The sequence below is a fragment of the Lepisosteus oculatus genome, unplaced genomic scaffold, assembly GCF_040954835.1.
Source record: "Lepisosteus oculatus isolate fLepOcu1 unplaced genomic scaffold, fLepOcu1.hap2 HAP2_SCAFFOLD_45, whole genome shotgun sequence".
NCBI classification, from domain to species: domain Eukaryota; kingdom Metazoa; phylum Chordata; class Actinopteri; order Semionotiformes; family Lepisosteidae; genus Lepisosteus; species Lepisosteus oculatus.
The window spans coordinates 1,669,775-1,687,137 of NW_027167988.1; the positions used below are offsets into that span (position 1 = coordinate 1,669,775).

The 17,363-nt window shown below is 46.6% G+C and overlaps 3 non-coding genes across 3 annotated transcripts; 1 reads left to right on the top strand and 2 right to left on the bottom strand.

Moving 5' to 3' along the window:
* Positions 1–4,560: 4,560 nt before the first annotated feature.
* Positions 4,561–4,642, bottom strand: trnas-cga (transfer RNA serine (anticodon CGA)). Its single transcript has one exon. It is a non-coding gene; the product is annotated as a tRNA-Ser (tRNA).
* Positions 4,643–10,236: 5,594 nt separating this feature from the next.
* LOC138229415 (5S ribosomal RNA) lies at positions 10,237–10,355 on the top strand. Its single transcript, XR_011185832.1, has one exon. It is a non-coding gene; the product is annotated as a 5S ribosomal RNA (ribosomal RNA).
* A 636-nt stretch (positions 10,356–10,991) lies between these two features.
* On the bottom strand, positions 10,992–11,161 carry LOC138229411 (U1 spliceosomal RNA). The gene has a single exon (XR_011185828.1). It is a non-coding gene; the product is annotated as a U1 spliceosomal RNA (small nuclear RNA).
* Between the last annotated feature and the right edge of the window lie 6,202 nt (positions 11,162–17,363).

A 17,363-nucleotide genomic window follows, 5' to 3' on the forward strand; every position in this document is an offset into this window, starting at 1 on the left:
CAGCATTTATTATTGTACTGTGCTGTAAACTTCTTCTGTGCCTAATTACATTATTTTATAGTCGATAATGTTTCTGTAGTGCTTTTTCAGCCCTCAGCATGTGTCTGCGCTGGTGGTGCTGTGGGTTAGGTTCCTGACTCCTATGTCACATGGTCTGTGGTTGAATCTCATGGAACTATGACTTTAATTTTTAACAAACATTTCTTTGAAAAAATGAAACATTTCCCTTGGTCAGAGATTAAATAAAACCTCACTCGCATCAAAACAAATTTATATTTCTAAATATCACAACATGATCGAATTTACGTCTTTTTAATAACAATGAATAGTCACCTATGCGTTACAAAATAAACATTTATATTGATTTGAATCGCGTTTTGATTTAAATCATAAACGCGTGTTTAAATATATGTGTTTAAAGGCGATATACTGTATAAAAGCGCTGATTCTTATGGAATGTGTTCGGCCGGGGATTCAAAAAAATTATTTTTTTTAATCGCGTATCTAAGGAAAATTGCAGTATAACTTTGTTCATGCACAAACAGTGGCATGTTACATTATAATTTGGGTGTCTCCTCTTGCCAGAAAGCTCTAAATTGCATTTTGAGTGCGGTTTTTGACTTTTTCGAAATTGCAACCCATAAATAAAGCTGATACAGTTTAGACTTACTGTATTCTAAACTGTATTACAACATCACATTGGACAATGCAACGTAAATTGCAAAAATGCACTTGGAATCTGTCCAAGCCCTACTACGAAAATTATTTAAACTGCGACACTTATCATTCATCTTTAAATAAACTTTATTTTATATAGCGTTTTAAGCGAATAGGTAATTAGATTGCTCATAAACCTAATCGCTTTTTCTACATAAACACAGCGTGATTGCTCTCTGAAAATGTTTTTTTCTTTATATTTAGGCTCAGATTTCAACTATAGATCGTATTATTATAAACTTTCTTGGAAAAATGTCTTTTATGTAAACCATGTTTGCTATTAATTCATTTAGGGCTAAAATACGTTCATTGTCTTCCAATCGAGTCGAGTTGACATTGGAAGCTTGCCACGCCCGGACTGTTACACCAACGCATTAGCATGTTGAAGCGATTTCATTGAGGAGGCCATCTACTAGTTAACACTGTACTTCCTACTTTGAAAATACCTGTGAAATTGGTTTAATTCGTCACAGCCAGCACTCCAGCAGAGAGGGGGGTTGTACTCGTTAATGTCTGATGACATACAAGTGGAAAGATTACAGATTTTAATCGTCTTTTTTCTGAACCAGGGAAAATCTGATCATGTTTCTCTATAACAATAATAAAAAACTTTATTTTCAATTATTTTACATATCCCGCTTGCACATCGCATGACTTTAATAAATCTATTCTTTATTAATACTAAATAAATAATACTAAAAATACTACAGCAAAGAGGTCACTTGATTTTTGGAATAATTCCAAATAGCACAATGATCCACTGGCATCCCTGAAGTCTGTTTAGTGCATAATCTTCCAAATACAATCACTAAGCAATTATAAGAATTATACCATCCTATTTCTTTGTGATGTCCTGTAAAAACTAAACCTATTTTTATAAGGCTTTTACTCAAAAGATTTCCAAACACACAAAGCATTTGTGAAGTACTATAGTATTTCTAAAGGTTACTGGTACAACATCAATCATTAAAGCTTAACAATAAAGTTTAGATTGCTGACTATGGACTAACTACATTAACTAACTGCAATGCAACAGTATACATTTTACAAGAATATCTGGTTGAATTCTTGCATTTGTAGCCAATTTAATGCGAGAGAAATAAGCCAATTTAATTATTTCACAAAAAATAATGTAATATAAAATGGATGTTTTTAACTTTATTGTAGTGTTTTAGAAACTAATATGTCTTCAAAAATGGTTGTTTTTCACTCCTAGGAATGAAAGCTGTTGTTATATAATGTTTATTTTCAAATTTTGAAAAATCAAAGGATTCTAGCTTTCTCCCCTTGCAGGCATCGGACACAGAGAACCTCATGGTTTTCCTAAAAATCATTTTTTATGTTCCCTGGTGTTCCAAACTTAGTTTTAATCAATTTTAATTTGTTATTATGTTAAAAACAGGGTAATAAATTTCTAATTGGACTATAAATAATGTCATATTGTCTGCTATAAAACTGATGTTTTCAACTCTATTGTAGAGATTCTAGAATCAACTAATAGAGAATTGAAATAAAAAAGGGCATAAGAAAACATTACCAACAATGACCACAAGATGGAGATACTGTCTAGACATTACCAACAACGACCACAAGATGGAGATATTGTCCAAAGAGGCAAGAAGGGCAAAGCTGCAATAAGGTAAAATCATTTTTTGAAAGAGATTGCTGTCAGAATGCACAACTGAATCCCAAACAGAATCTCTAGTCAAATATGATCATTTGTGAAACAGGCAAATGAGTCTCTCAGGTGCCCATTGCTCATTTTCAGACACATTTATGCAATACTTTCACCATGCGTTGAGCAATAGGGATTAAAGATACCAGAGGTAAGGTTTAAAAGTGATTCTGAGGTGCAACACATCAGCGATACAGCTAGGCATCTGAAATGCGGGGTTTGAGAGCCCTTCAGGGAACACCGTACCCTAAAGGTACCAGAAGTCCACTAGTATAAGCATTAAGTCACTGTCAGCCCTGTTGCAATGTGATTGCTACATATCTTCATTTCTTTGGTTTTTAAGGAGTAAGAGTGCAGGGGGTCTAAATCTGCGATCCAGTGTGTTGAAGTATTTCACAACACTACCTGTAGCCCGTATGGAAATAAATACTAATTCTGATTATTGTCCTGGGCATGTACCAATAAATCACTGAGCATATATATATATATCACTGTGTTGAAGCTAGAGACCTGTATGTAATATTATGGTGCTAAAATGTCATTTTCACATATATTAATGTAATAAATGATTGCTTATGCTTAATAAACAAATCTAATTAAAATAAAAACTTAAGTTTTGTATTTGTCTTGTACCATAGAACATGATTTTCTTTGTATTTCAAGCCCACAAAGTGTCCAAATGATGCACGACATGATATAAGGAAGATTATCACATGAAAAATCGGTATTATCTTTCTCATGAAAATGCATTCCTTTCATTACCTTTTAATTTTTAAAATGAACTCAAGTTGTGTATAATGTAATAATTTAAGTAGAATAGATTCTAATAATATAATGATCCAGTGTGTTGCACTACTTCACTGCTTCACTGTTCTATGCCGTCTGGAAATAAATCCTCAGACTGCTTACTGCCCTGGGCTTGTACCAATAAATTACAGGAGCACATCTATATATCACTGCGTTGAAGCAGGAGACACACAATCACTGCAAACACATCCTAAATACAGTGTTCCAGCACCTTTGACCTCATCCAGAACGTATCATTCTTGAAAGGGATTGCTGTCTGAATGCACATCTGAATCCCAAACAGAATCTCTAGTAAAATACGATCATTTGTGAAACAGGCAAATGACTGTCTCAGGGGCCCATTCCTCATTCTGAAGACACATGTATGAACTACGTACACCATGCATTGAGCAAAAGGGATTAAAGACACCACATGTAAGGTTAGAAGTCATTCTGACTATATTCTAAAATATTGGACTCATATTCTTATGATGGCAGACATGATGCTGCGTTTAAAACCGGGGTTAATGGACATTATATGACTGTCAATTCTGTTTTGTTTTGGAGACTCTTGGCTGCCTATATGGTACAGTGCAGCGTGAAGGAAACATTTTCCAAAACTGTGTCAGCTCAAAAGTTGTAAGAGAACCTCTCCAGCTGCTTTAACTCTCTTCATTTTTGTCCTTTAATTGTCTGTCGGCACTATGTGGCAGCGTTGCATGACAACCCATCTCACCACGGAAAGGAACCTAACAGCTTTGGTAAGAGAGGAGAAAAGGACCTGGCCAGTAAGGGGCTCGAACCCACGACTTTGGCGTTATTAGCACCATGCTCTAACCAACTGAGCTAACCGGCCTCATGACAGTGGTCCTCTCTGTGCAGCGCCTTTTACTTCCATTGACAAATGATAGCGATTCGAAGAGAGATCCTTCAGACCAGCAAGCAAACCCACGGCTATTTCGGTTTTCTATCTAGGCAACGTTGGTGTCTGCAATAGCATACATGAAAGCGTGATGCAATTTCTGTGGCTACATTTGTTGCACGTCATGCACAGTAAGAGTGTTTCTAACACCAAATAAAAAGTCAACAATTAACGATCACGCCTTCTCCTCAGTTAACCCACTGAAACCCTTGCTGTTAACAGTTCTTTACTGCGTGCTTTACGAGCACCTACATATCGTGTCGGTTCTTTCAGCTTTATTCATTAGGTTTTCAAAGGCATAAGTAGAGCACCAGAGGTGCGAACGCAAGATGTGTGGTTATCTGAAGAACTCATTTCCATGGCAGCAGGGCCAAGTGATTTAGCGTATTTATAGTACCAGGAAAGGAGAAGCGGCACTTCACCTTTGCCGCGGAGGCACAAGGATACGTGTGGCAAACGCCATAGTCGGCAGGATTCAAACCTGCGCAGAGAGTTCTCAACGGATTTCGAGTCCATCGCCTTAACCACTCGGCCACAACTACAGCGAGCTCACCCCCGCCGCATTCCTCCTATAATCTAACACGGAGTGCGAGGTGGCTGCGGAAACGTTTTCAAAGTCGCTCTCCGTTAAAAAAAAATAAATACCTTTGACAAAATACGTGCCGGCAGACAAACATGCCTCAGAGGGTTTAAGGCTGGCTTCACGTTCAAATGATAAAGTCTCCCCGTCCGGATGTCAAAATGCAACTTTGGCAGACAGAAAAAACATCAACAAACCACAAATGTGGACAAGGATTTTACAAGCTGCACCACACTGCACTTTCCAAAGCATTTACATTCCTGTTAGACGCAGGAATTGCCTTTGATTTGCGCGCTTACGAACGCCATGAAAAACGAAACAAAACTAAAGCCCTCAGCTCCTGCACTTGATTATAATGCCGTTACGTGTCGAAGCAGGAATTTATGTCATCCTACCACTGCAACACGGGGAATAGAGGGAAATGAGCACATGCTACGTACGTCTCAATCACTCCCTAGAGTCGTAAGGCGCATTGAAGGGTGCACCCCCATCATTTATCGTTGCGGTCTTTGAAACAGCTCGGATTAAACACTTGATTGCTTCCATGTGCATCTGGAGCCCATTTCTTATTTTCACTTCACGCCGCCCAAAGCATTTCTAAAACATGAGATTCGCGTTTGGGAATGCGCCCTGCCCTACGAATAAAACAGGTCTACGGGTCTGAAACCTGCTCCACGGAAAACAGTTCTGTTGCGCTTTTGATCAAAGGGAGATTCGCTGTTCTTACTTTTTGATGACATAACACCCAAAGGGGCTTCTTTGGAGCTGGATTCCAACCAGCATCCTAAAGTTTCTTGGCGGTATCCTTTACAGTCCTCTGTTCGGTCGACAAGGGACAGAAGGGGGCAGCTTTCCTCACACACACAGTGCAATGTACTGTAGTGTTCCCGTTCATTGAATTCGCAGTTCTGCATCAGACCTCTAACTCGTTTCCTTAGCTTGGATTTAAGCCATGAAGCAGGCTTCTAGTGTATAAACGTCTAGAGGAATCACAAACTATTTGAGAGGCCATCATCCCAGGGGGAACTGACAAAGTCTATCCCTAAACACCTAGCGCAATCTCTCGAGAGACTGTCAAAAATCGCTTTCTCCGTTTCCGTTGCAAGTAAGTGAAAACGCGGTCTCAAACCAGAGCCACTTGGCAGCAGCGGCACGTAAATACTGTTACTGTCACTGCTCGATACTGACGTTAGCCTACTATACCATGTTCAGCCACCGCTAGGAAATGTACGGCTCTAGTACTGGAGCAAACAACAGGAGGGCCAAAGGCACACGGGCACACATGTCAGACATGGAGAGTGACGAGAATGGGACTCAAACCCATGCGTGCAGAGTACAGTGGATTAGCAGTCCATTGCCTTAACCACTCGGCCACCTCATCTAGGAAACTGGGCTGTCCAGACATGGGTTGCCGCGCTCCAGATGATCTTTTTCTTTTTTTTCCCTCGTACTCGAGGGTCATTTTCCTGTTCCACATGCGATTTCAACATTTTCCTTGGGAGATGTCAAGCCAGCAAGCCACTACTGTGGTTCAGTGGCCATTGTGGAGTTCAGTGGCCCTGTTGTACACAGAATGCACATTGAGCTCCTTGGACATGAAAAGTTCCAGATAAAAGCCATTTGTCATCCTTTCTCTTGGTGTCGATGTTGCTATTGTATGTAAAGGTGGCAACTTGCTCAGCGAACAGGCGGAGCACACACCGAATGCAGATGTGTCTGAGTGGTGTGTCCAAGTGGCTGCAAAACGACAGCACTCCCAGGGCGCCGTGGCTTAGTTGGTTAAAGCGCTTTTCTAGTAAACAGGAAATCCTGGGTCCGAATCCCAGCGGTGCCTTTTTTGTTCTGTGTTCTTGAACAGAACTGGTCATTATGGACAACCGCCTACAGCTAGACTTAATTAAATGCAAGTATTCATTTCCTGTCTTTAACGCGACTTGTTTTTCTTAAAATGGATGCAACTTGCAAAACATGAAATACAAACCTTGCTAATCAGGGCTAGCGGCTGGCAAAAAAAAAGAAGTCAGCAATGTTTTTTTTCTTTAACCTTAACCCTGCTAATAGAGAAGAGTTAAACGACCGAGTCTATGCAGCTTAAACGGTGCGCACGTCGGGTTCTTAGCAGAAAGGGTGGTAAATCACGCTCACCCCAGTCCTTAATCTTTTAAAAGGATACAAAATTGAACCTAGTCGCCACATCACATACATCCTGTTCAATAATAAAAAGGTAACATCTATCCTCGCTCCAGAGTAAATCTCACGTTGAGGGCACCTTTTTTTTTCACTTTACCGTGAATCGAGCTCGGCTGCACAGAGGAGAGAGCAGAGCAATGAGGTCACGGGGACAGGGGAGTCACACGCTGGCGGTTTGAATACGCGGAAGATCACTGAGGGATCCACAGTATATGGACCCTCCGTGCGCCATCAGTCCGCACTCCGGACTCTGAATCCTGCCATCCGAGTTAAGATCTCGGCGGAACCTGAGGCGCAGTTCCTTCTTAAAACGTAATCTGGTGAGCATTTCTAGAATCGTACTTGTATAGATGCAGCCTTTATTGTGTTGCTAGGTTAAAATTGATGACTTCTTGTATTTCAGTAGGCAACTGCCCTCTTGATTTCAGATTTAATTTCTTTATTACAGGGGCGCTTTTATGAAGACAGAGTCATGTTCAGGTACTTTGCTTGATGGAGGAAGCTCATTTCGGACTCTGTGATCTGCTCACCTGGAAAGATCTGCTGTACTACTACAAGAGAGAAGTAGAGTCTGGAAGAAGGGACAATTTTATGATTCTTTGGAAGGTAGGTTTTTTTTTCTTTGAAATCGAAATGAATCAGAATATCAGTGCAAAAGACAAACTCTTGGTTTGGTTTAAAGAGATATGGTTTTAAAACAGACAAAATGTAGAAAACAGGTGTTTCTCACTTTTGGAAAAGAATGGACCGGGGGTAATAGTTTACTAGTTGCAGTGCTGAGCTCACCGGGTTGCAGTCCCGCAATGGATAACGCGTTTGACTATGGATCAGGAGATTGTAAGTTTGACTCCTGCCTGGCTCGGGTCGTTTTTAAACGCATCGGGCTACTCCCCTAAGTAGTCTGTGCTACTTACTGCATTGTAATCGTACTCAGTAAGAGATTTCCTTCATGTAAATGAACTGCACCTGACAGCTTTAGAAAAACACCTGGGCTCAGTACGGTGCTGAGAGCTCAGCGTTGCTGTTGTTCTAATTAGCACGCACTGCATCGGCTATGAACCCGAACTTTTCAATTATTCCGATCATTAAGTCAACACGTAGTCCACATGAAAGGTAGAAATATTCTCTTGTCTGTCTCTTGTTTGTATAGAACTGAATGTCCCTGACAATGTACTGTTAGTTTTAATTGAAGAACGGCATTTGTGTTCAAATATATCAGACAAGTTTACGTAACTGCTCATGCGACACTCAGTTGTAATTAGTCAAGAAATAAAGTCGAACAACAGCTGCGGGTTTGATTCTGAACGTATCAGATTGCAGCGCCTTTTACTTCAATTGACAAATGATAGAGATTCGAAGAGAGATCCTTCAGACCAGCAAGCAAACCCACGGCTATTTCGGTTTTCTATCTAGGCAACGTTGGTGTCTGCAATAGCATACATGAAAGCGTGATGCAATTTCTGTGGCTACATTTGTTGCACGTCATGCACAGTAAGAGTGTTTCTAACACCAAATAAAAAGTCAACAATTAGCGATCACGCCTTCTCCTCAGTTAACCCACTGAAACCCTTGCTGTTAACAGTTCTTTACTGCGTGCTTTACGAGCACCTACATATCGTGTCGGTTCTTTCAGCTTTATTCATTAGGTTTTCAAAGGCATAAGTAGAGCACCAGAGGTGCGAACGCAGAATGTATGGTAATCTGAAGAACTGCTTTCCATGGTAGCGGGTCCAAGCGATTTAGCGTTTTTATAGTACCGGGAAAGGAGAAGCCTGCAGTCGCCGTTGCGCATTCGCAGCATGTCCCGGGATGCAATTCGGCCTCATTTGCATAACTCCAGACCGGCAGATCGCCACGCAAGCTCGCGACGTGCGCCTGCCACACACCGAACAAACCTTTTCAGCAATTTCCAAAAAACGGGCCTGCTCGCCTGCCCACAAGGCTCCGTCTCTTACCTGCTCTCCAGAGCCTGCTGCCTTCTGTGCTTTTCTCTCGGCACCGCTGCAGTGCACACAACTCCTGCAGCGGGAGGGGGGGAGAAAGTTCCCGCGCTCCGCCGCAGGGAAGGCTCGCTCCGTGCGCACACGTCCTTTCGATGCCAGTCCAACAAGTGCTCCGCATTAGCTGCGCCGGGGCTCCGGCGTGTCGCACCTCACCTCACCTCGCACTGCCCCCTCCTTGAATGTCTGCCGCTGGGCATGCCCCGCTCTCCTCCGCCTTATCTTATCGCGTGTGAGCACCGACAATGGCCACAATGCCGGGGAATGGCACCTGTAAAGTGTTAATTGGGGCACAGGAACAGCCCGTCTCGTCTCGGGGGGGCCGGCTTCAGAGACAATACAGCAAACACAGCGGGGCGGGGGAAGAAGACGACACCACACATGCGGGTACATTCAGCTCCGGCGGGAACGAGACATTTGTCGGTCTTTTCAAGTGCCGAGAGCCGAGCAATCCTTCACTTGTATCGTTTCTCCCCGGTGACTAGATCTGGCCCTGCGACTCTCGACTGGGCTCACCCCCGGGGCAGCCCAGCAGGTGTGAGCCTGGCCGGCACCCGGATGGGAGATTCCACCCCGGAAAAGCTCCGGTTGCTGCTGCTCCTGCAAGAGGTGTGACTGGGACCAGTAGGGAGCGCTCACCCTGCGGGCTGTGTGGCTCTCTTACGCCCCAGCCTCCTGATGGCGACACTCTGCTGCACAAACAGAGGTCAAACCGAGGTCCCGACCCTCCTTGGCCATTAGGAAACCCCAGGGCGTCTCTCAAAAAGAGATGCCGGGGGTGTCCCTCTGGTGTTAGTGCTCCCCTTTACCCATCAGTCGGGGTCTCCTCCTAATCCCCGTCTCACCTGTAACAATCAATGACGAGGCCCCCCTGTCCGTGAGATTTAGTACTCGCGCAAGAGACCGGGGGCAGAGCGCGAACGCGGTCCCCCGCCCCCCACAAAGTGCGCGCTCCGGGTCCTGCAACACAGCGGAAGGGCAGCGAGAAGGAGCCTCTTGCTCTGACGCCGCAAGGCCACAAGAGGGCGGAGGCGCCGCGCGCCCGGCCGACGTGTTGGACCGGTGCGCTTTACGTGCTGAAATAAACACGCGAAAGCCCCGAAATGTTTCCAGAGTGCTGTGCACTGGAGGTTTTTGTCTGGTGAAGACTTGCCTGGTGCTCCTCCGTGCAGATTGTTTGTCCTCCTCCAGTGCGGGACGAGCCAACACAAGGGAGCGCATTCGCCAACATCCAGGCACGCAATGCGATTTGGAAAGCAGCTCCTTTCCAAAGAGTGGCACACGAACGATCCTTCAGTCCCGCTCGGGGGGCACGGAACCCCCGCCACACACAGCTTCAAGTAGCGAGTCAGGCGCCGGGGCTTTCGCTTACGGCCACACCACCCTGAACACGCCCGATCTCGTCTGATCTCGGAAGCTAAGCAGCGTCGGGCCTGGTTAGTACTTGGATGGGAGACTGCCTGGGAATACCAGGTGCTGTAAGCTTTTGCTCTCCCGGCCAGCAGGGGTCGCCGTTGGTGCCGTAGGCTTTGGGAGGAAAACCTGCAGGATGGAAAGGTGATCTATAGCCTCATCTCTAGAGATGTTTTGTTGCTGTGGCATGTGTGTGACCCATATTCAAAAAAAAAAACCCGTCTGTAAAACGAATATCGAAGCTGCCTCTAAATCTGCAAATGAAGATGAGTCGATAAACCACTCGTTTTTCGTATAACTAGACATATATTCATTTGTTACCGATTTCATTCATTGAGCACGGATACAATAGAGGTACAGCCATTCACTGTTTGACATGTCTGCACTGGTACAGAACCGAGCAATCAGAAAACGGGTGAAACTGTCTTTAGACTCAGCATACAGTACCGAGGCCCCCCATGACCAAATAAAGGCTAACCTCGATAATCAGCCTAAAGAACGCAGACTACAGCAAAACGACTGACTTTGAAAAGGGAATGAACGTCCGGAAGGAGTAGTGGAACTAGCTTGAGATGCTTCTCCGGACCCCTAACTAAAAGCCAGCGAGAACCAGCAGCGGCGTCCACTCCTGTCGAACCGGGATCCTTCCGCAGCCACGCAGCTCGTGGTGTCCTAACCCTCCCGTATCTGATTTTGGACCAAGCACATCAGGGGAGAGCGCGAACGCAGTCCCCCACTACCAGAAATTATGCAGTCGAGATTCCCACATTTGGGGAATTCGCAGGGGTCAGCACAGCCGGAGTGCAATGGCCGAGCCTCACCCTGGGTGAACCGATTTCGATTTTTAAGAACTTTATTTTCTTTTCACAAAAAAATACAGGAAATCACAAATCAGAAAGCTTTACATTAATATACATACTTAAAACAGTATATATGATCACATCTCATTACATTTTGACACGGTAACAGTTACATAGCAACAATTTCTTTTTTTCTGGTGCAAATCACATTCTTTACTTAAACATGATAATGTTTTTCACAGTTTCTTGAGATACTGTCCAATGCCCTCTATTTCCCACAGATTTTCTGCTTCCTCCCTCCCTTCTCTCCACAGATCTCTGAGGTAATAGTTCTCTCGGGTGATGAACAGGGCCAGGCTACCTGCTGCCTTGACTGGGACCTCGATGCCTTTGAACAGCCCCATGTTCCTCACTCTCCACAGGGCGTCTTTCCCACTGTTCACCACGGCCCAGATCCTGTCAAACACGTCAGGAGGAAGCTTGACAGGAGAGATGCCGTATCTAACGAAAGCAGCGGTCAGGGTAAATTGGGGCGAGAGAGCCTGCAACCAATCTTCAAACTGTGCCCAGAAGGCCTTAGCAAAAAAGCAGGACCACAGGAGGTGGGTCACAGTCTCCTCCTCGCCGCAGCCCACCCTAACGCAGCGAGGGCTGGGGGTGAGGCCCCTACGGTACAAGAAAGTTCGTACCGGTAAGCACTGGTGGACGACACTCCAGGCTAAATCTCTGTGAATGTTGCACAGAAATTTAGAGGATGTGTGTTTCCACACCTTCCTTGTTTGGGCTGATGTTAAAATGCCCACAGGGGTCTGCCTATTGTTCTGGGGTGCTACGAAATCTTCCAGTTTTTGGACGCTGACATCTCGGAGGGGAATATGGCCAATTGGGTGAGATCTTAGAAAACTTTTAACTGTCCCATAAATTGCAGGGCATGTGTCAGAGAGTGGGACGTCCAGCTTGGGTCTGACGCCCCACACTCTGAACACCTCCCTACCTACCCAGAGCCTGGAAAAATAAGTCCAGGTACGCGCTGCAGGTGCTGTTGCAAAGCCTCTCAGCACAGAGGCCAGGAAAATGCACAGCAGCTTCGTAGCAATATCTGGGACAGACTTCCCCCCTGAGGGTAGCGGCCTGTACATTATTTCCCTTCTGAGTCTTTCCTGCTTCCCACCCCATAGAAATTGAAACATCAATCTCCTCAGCACCGCCGCAACACGGTGTGGGATTGGGAAGGTAGAAGCCAGAAAATTCAAGACAGGCAAGAGCTCGGCTTTGATGACCAGCACCTTCCCTGTCATGGTGAGGTCTCGGTCCTTCCATTGCATCAGTTTTTTGTTTAAGATTGGCAATTTGTTCTGCCAATTTACTGTTCCCATCTCTTCTCCAAAATACACCCCCAGGACCTTAATTCTCTTCTCTTGCAGCCTGAGATCATGTCCTTCTTTTGGCTCCCTCCAGTTCTGATAAAAAATCTCACTCTTAGATGTGTTAATTTTTGCGGAGGAAGCCAAAGAGAACCGATCACAGCACTGCAGAGCTCTGCTAATTGAGGCATTGTCAGAGAGGAGCAGGGTGACGTCATCCATGTATAGAGATGTCTTTACCTCTCCTCCCCCACTTCCAGGCACTGGTATCCCATTAATGGCCTGATCCTGGCGCAAGGCACAGGCTAAGGGCTCCATAGCCAAAACGAATAACAAGGGGGATAATGGGCAGCCCTGCCTCACCCCTGAACAGACTTCAAAGGTGCGTGATCTATTGCCATTAACCATGACTCTGCTGTTGCTACCTGTGTACAGCAGGTTAATCCACTTTCTCATGATGGGGCCAAACTTCATGTGCTCAAGTACCGATGTTAAGTACTGCCGGTTTAGGCGGTCAAAGGCCTTTTCTAGGTCTACACCTAAAATGCACAGAGGGAGGGAGCGATCCTCAGAGTACAGACAGACATCCCTCAACAAGGCCAGGTTGTCGCTCATCAGGCGTCCTGCTATCCCACAAGTCTGTTCTTTCCCTACCAGTGAGGCCACTACATTTTGTAGGCGCAGGAAAAGGGCTTTGGACAGGATCTTAGTGTCCACGCCTAACAGGCTGAGGGGTCTCCAGTTCTTTATGTCATTTTTTGCTCCTTTCTTAAACAAGAGAGAGATAGTGCCTTCTCTTAAGGAGTCAGGCAGCAATTCTGTCTTGTAGCTTTCCTCGAATAGGAGCAGTAGCGGATCCTGAAGCAGATCCCAAAAGGTGCGATAAAATTCTTTAGGGAGCCCGTCAGCACCCGGAGTTTTCCCCTTCTGTAAGCTCTCCATAGCCTGTCTCAGCTCTTCTACTGTCAAATCCCTCTCAAGTACTTCCCTATCTTCTTCACTCAAAATGTTTTCTAGCTTTGAGGTAAAAAAATGAATATCTTCATCCTTTACCTCTGTAGAGCTGTACAGTCTTGAGTAGAAGGCCTCGGTGCAGGAGAGGATAGCACTCGGCTCTGTTCTCTCTCGTCCCTCCTCATCAACTACACTTTCCATGACAGTCTTGGAGCCTACCACTTTCCTGAAAAAGAAGCGAGTACACTTCTCATTTTCTTCCAAGAACTGCACTCTGCTTCTTAACAGCACTCCTCGACTACTTTCTTCGGCTATGCTCCGGATGTCCTTTTTTAAAAGGGCGATATCCTCGAGCACATCGAAGCCACTGTGCAGCATCGTGTAGAGACGCTGCAGCTGCCTCTGTTTCCTGGCTAGCACTCCTCTCCGTCTGGCAGCAGCCTTCCTTCCCTCAGCCATGAAAAAGGCCTTTGTCCTCACCTTCACCTCCTCCCACCACTCTCCTACTGACCCGTACAGACACTGCAAGGACAGCCACTGTGATAGTTTCTCCTTGTAGCGGGATACTACCCCCTCGTTCTCTAGCAGCTTTGTGTTGAGTTTCCAGAGGCCTGGGCCAAAGACAGTCCCGCCCTGGAGTTCCACTCTACACCCTAAAGCCTGATGATCTGAGAAGAAGACAGGCTGAAGAGTGACCCCAACAACTTTCACTCTCTCTGAGACAAAGCAATAGTCAATTCTGGAGCTGCTATTCCTCCCTGACCATGTATATCCTGCTGTTGTGGGATATATACATCTATATGTGTCTGAGAGTTTAAAGTCTTGAACTAAGTTTTGCAGGGCCAGTGAGCTGGAATCCAATTTTATCGGCGAGCTAGACTGCCTGTCTGTGTGCTCTAAGATACAATTAAAATCCCCTCCCACTATCACGTCTGTGCTGCATAACAATAGGGGGGAGAGTGCCTTGAGTAGCTCCACCCTTCCTCCTACGTCAGTAGGGCAATACACATTGATTAGCCGCAGGTTAACGGTCCCCCATTCCACATCCACACACAGCAACCTGCCATCTATGACCCTCTGAATACTTTTCAATTTGAATGCCCATCCTTTGAAAAGAATGGCCACGCCAGAGGCTCTGTTGTTATTGTCCCCTGACCAAACAGAAGGCCCTTTATCCCACCTATCTTCAAAACTTTTATACCTCTCTTGATAGGCTAAAGCACACTCCTGCAACATCAACACATCTCCCTCTCTCTGCTGGAGGTAATCAAAGACAGACTGGCATTTAACTCTGTCATTGATACCTCTTGTGTTAAGAGAAATTATGTTAAGAGCCATATTACATAAGAAAGTGGAACCAGTCTTTACAAAACACATTTCTCTTCGGTCTCACCTGTTACCTTTTTCTTTTTCTTTTTCTTCTTACCAATTTCCTGCCAGCCATCCTCTGAATGAGCCTTCATCAGGGTGGCAGCAGTAAAAGCGTTCACAGAGTCCATTTCAAGGAAGGGGGTAGAGGGAGGGGTGGAGAGGTTCCAGCTGTCCCCATCGCCATGCTCTCCTTCCTCCTCGCTCGGGGAGAAAACAGAGTCATTTTTTCTTTTCCTCAAGTCCAGCTCCTGGGAGCACTGAGGGGAAAGGGGTGCAGCCGATGCACCAGTCTCCTCTTCCCCCTCACCCACCAGCTGCTGCAGATCCTCCGTGATGGACTGGATGGAGGAGAGGAGGGCATCTGTAGCACTTGCAGAGTCTGAGAAAAGCAGCTCCGCTGAATCCTGGGTATCCTCGCTGGACCCGCTCCACCGGGGGGCCCCACACTGGCCCTCGTTCTGAGGAGCAGGAGTGGGGGAGGGGTCCTCGCTGTTCTCGGGGGTTTTCAAACCCTCGTGCTTGTCTGGTGCAGTCTGCGGTTGTGGGGGCGTAGTGGATTTCTCTTCCACCAGCCCCGGAGCCACAGCAGGACTGATCCTGGCTGGAGGCTGAGAGTCTTTGTCCAACAAGGGTTCTTTGTTTGACTTGTTGTTTGCTTTGGATTTTCGGGTCGGTTTGGCTGAAACAAGCACTGCCTCATCCTTTCTCATTTTGAGTTTATTGGCGTAGGCGTGAGGGCAGTTCTTAAAAACGTGTCCTTCCGAGCCACATAAATTGCACTTTGGCAGCATTGAACAGTCAGAGGCTAAATGTCCCTGTTTGCCACAGGTCTTGCAGCATTTCACAGTGCAGGACGATGCCAGGTGTCCCACAGCACCACAGCGCCGACACACCTTTGGTTGTCCCACATAAAACACATAGCCATTGCAGGCGCCCAGCCGGATTGTAGAGGGCAGGTGCCTTAAGCCTCCATTTATGCTGTCCGGTAGCAAGCGAACCTCGAATTTCCTTGCTCCTGTTTTTATACCATCAACATCTCTAACCTCAGTTCCATGGTGGACGGTGCAGTACTGGTTAAGCCAGGTGTGAATGTCCTCCGTCTTTGCCAGTTCCGAGAACATAACAACATGCACCGTTTTCCTCTCTCTCTGTGTCAGAGGCTGCAAGTTGATCTTCTCAAGTGCAGGAACTTTGCCTCTTTTTGCCTCAAACACATCCACGCATTGTTCAAACAGAGGATAGGTAGCAAATACAACCTCAAATGCTTTCTGACCTGGGAGAGCGAAGATGAAATCCAAGTGCCGAGGTTCAAAGCCAAGTTCCTTCTGTAACACTTTTCTGCTGAACTGCATACGATCCATGAAGAGGTCATCCAAGAGCTCAAAACGTACAGCATTCTTACGGGATCCAAAGGTTGCCATTTCAAAAACCGCAAATCGAACACTGCTTCCAACAAAAGAAAAACAATCCAACTACTCCACCTACAGGCTGATCAAGGTATCTCCCCTGCCAGGTAAGTATGAGTTAAACAGGCCCCTGCAAGCGGCCCGCACCCACAGCACAAATCGCGCAGCCTAGGCCACCTCCTCGCCCCGCACGCCACCGCCTCCTGCTGGGCCCACTCTTTCACACACTCACACGCCACACTAACACTCAAAAGTGTGGGCAAAACGAGAAAACGAGCGCGCCGTTTCCTACACATCTGCAGTCGCCGTTGCGCATTCGCAGCATGTCCCGGGATGCAATTCGGCCTCATTTGCATAACTCCAGACCGGCAGATCGCCACGCAAGCTCGCGACGTGCGCCTGCCACACACCGAACAAACCTTTTCAGCAATTTCCAAAAAACGGGCCTGCTCGCCTGCCCACAAGGCTCCGTCTCTTACCTGCTCTCCAGAGCCTGCTGCCTTCTGTGCTTTTCTCTCGGCACCGCTGCAGCGCACACAACTCCTGCAGCGGGAGGGGGGGAGAAAGTTCCCGCGCTCCGCCGCAGGGAAGGCTCGCTCCGTGCGCACACGTCCTTTCGATGCCAGTCCAACAAGTGCTCCGCATTAGCTGCGTCGGGGCTCCGGCGTGTCGCACCTCACCTCACCTCGCACTGCCCCCTCCTTGAATGTCTGCCGCTGGGCATGCCCCGCTCTCCTCCGCCTTATCTTATCGCGTGTGAGCACCGACAATGGCCACAATGCCGGGGAATGGCACCTGTAAAGTGTTAATTGGGGCACAGGAACAGCCCGTCTCGTCTCGGGGGGGCCGGCTTCAGAGACAATACAGCAAACACAGCGGGGCGGGGGAAGAAGACGACACCACACATGCGGGTACATTCAGCTCCGGCGGGAACGAGACATTTGTCGGTCTTTTCAAGTGCCGAGAGCCGAGCAATCCTTCACTTGTATCGTTTCTCCCCGGTGACTAGATCTGGCCCTGCGACTCTCGACTGGGCTCACCCCCGGGGCAGCCCAGCAGGTGTGAGCCTGGCCGGCACCCGGATGGGAGATTCCACCCCGGAAAAGCTCCGGTTGCTGCTGCTCCTGCAAGAGGTGTGACTGGGACCAGTAGGGAGCGCTCACCCTGCGGGCTGTGTGGCTCTCT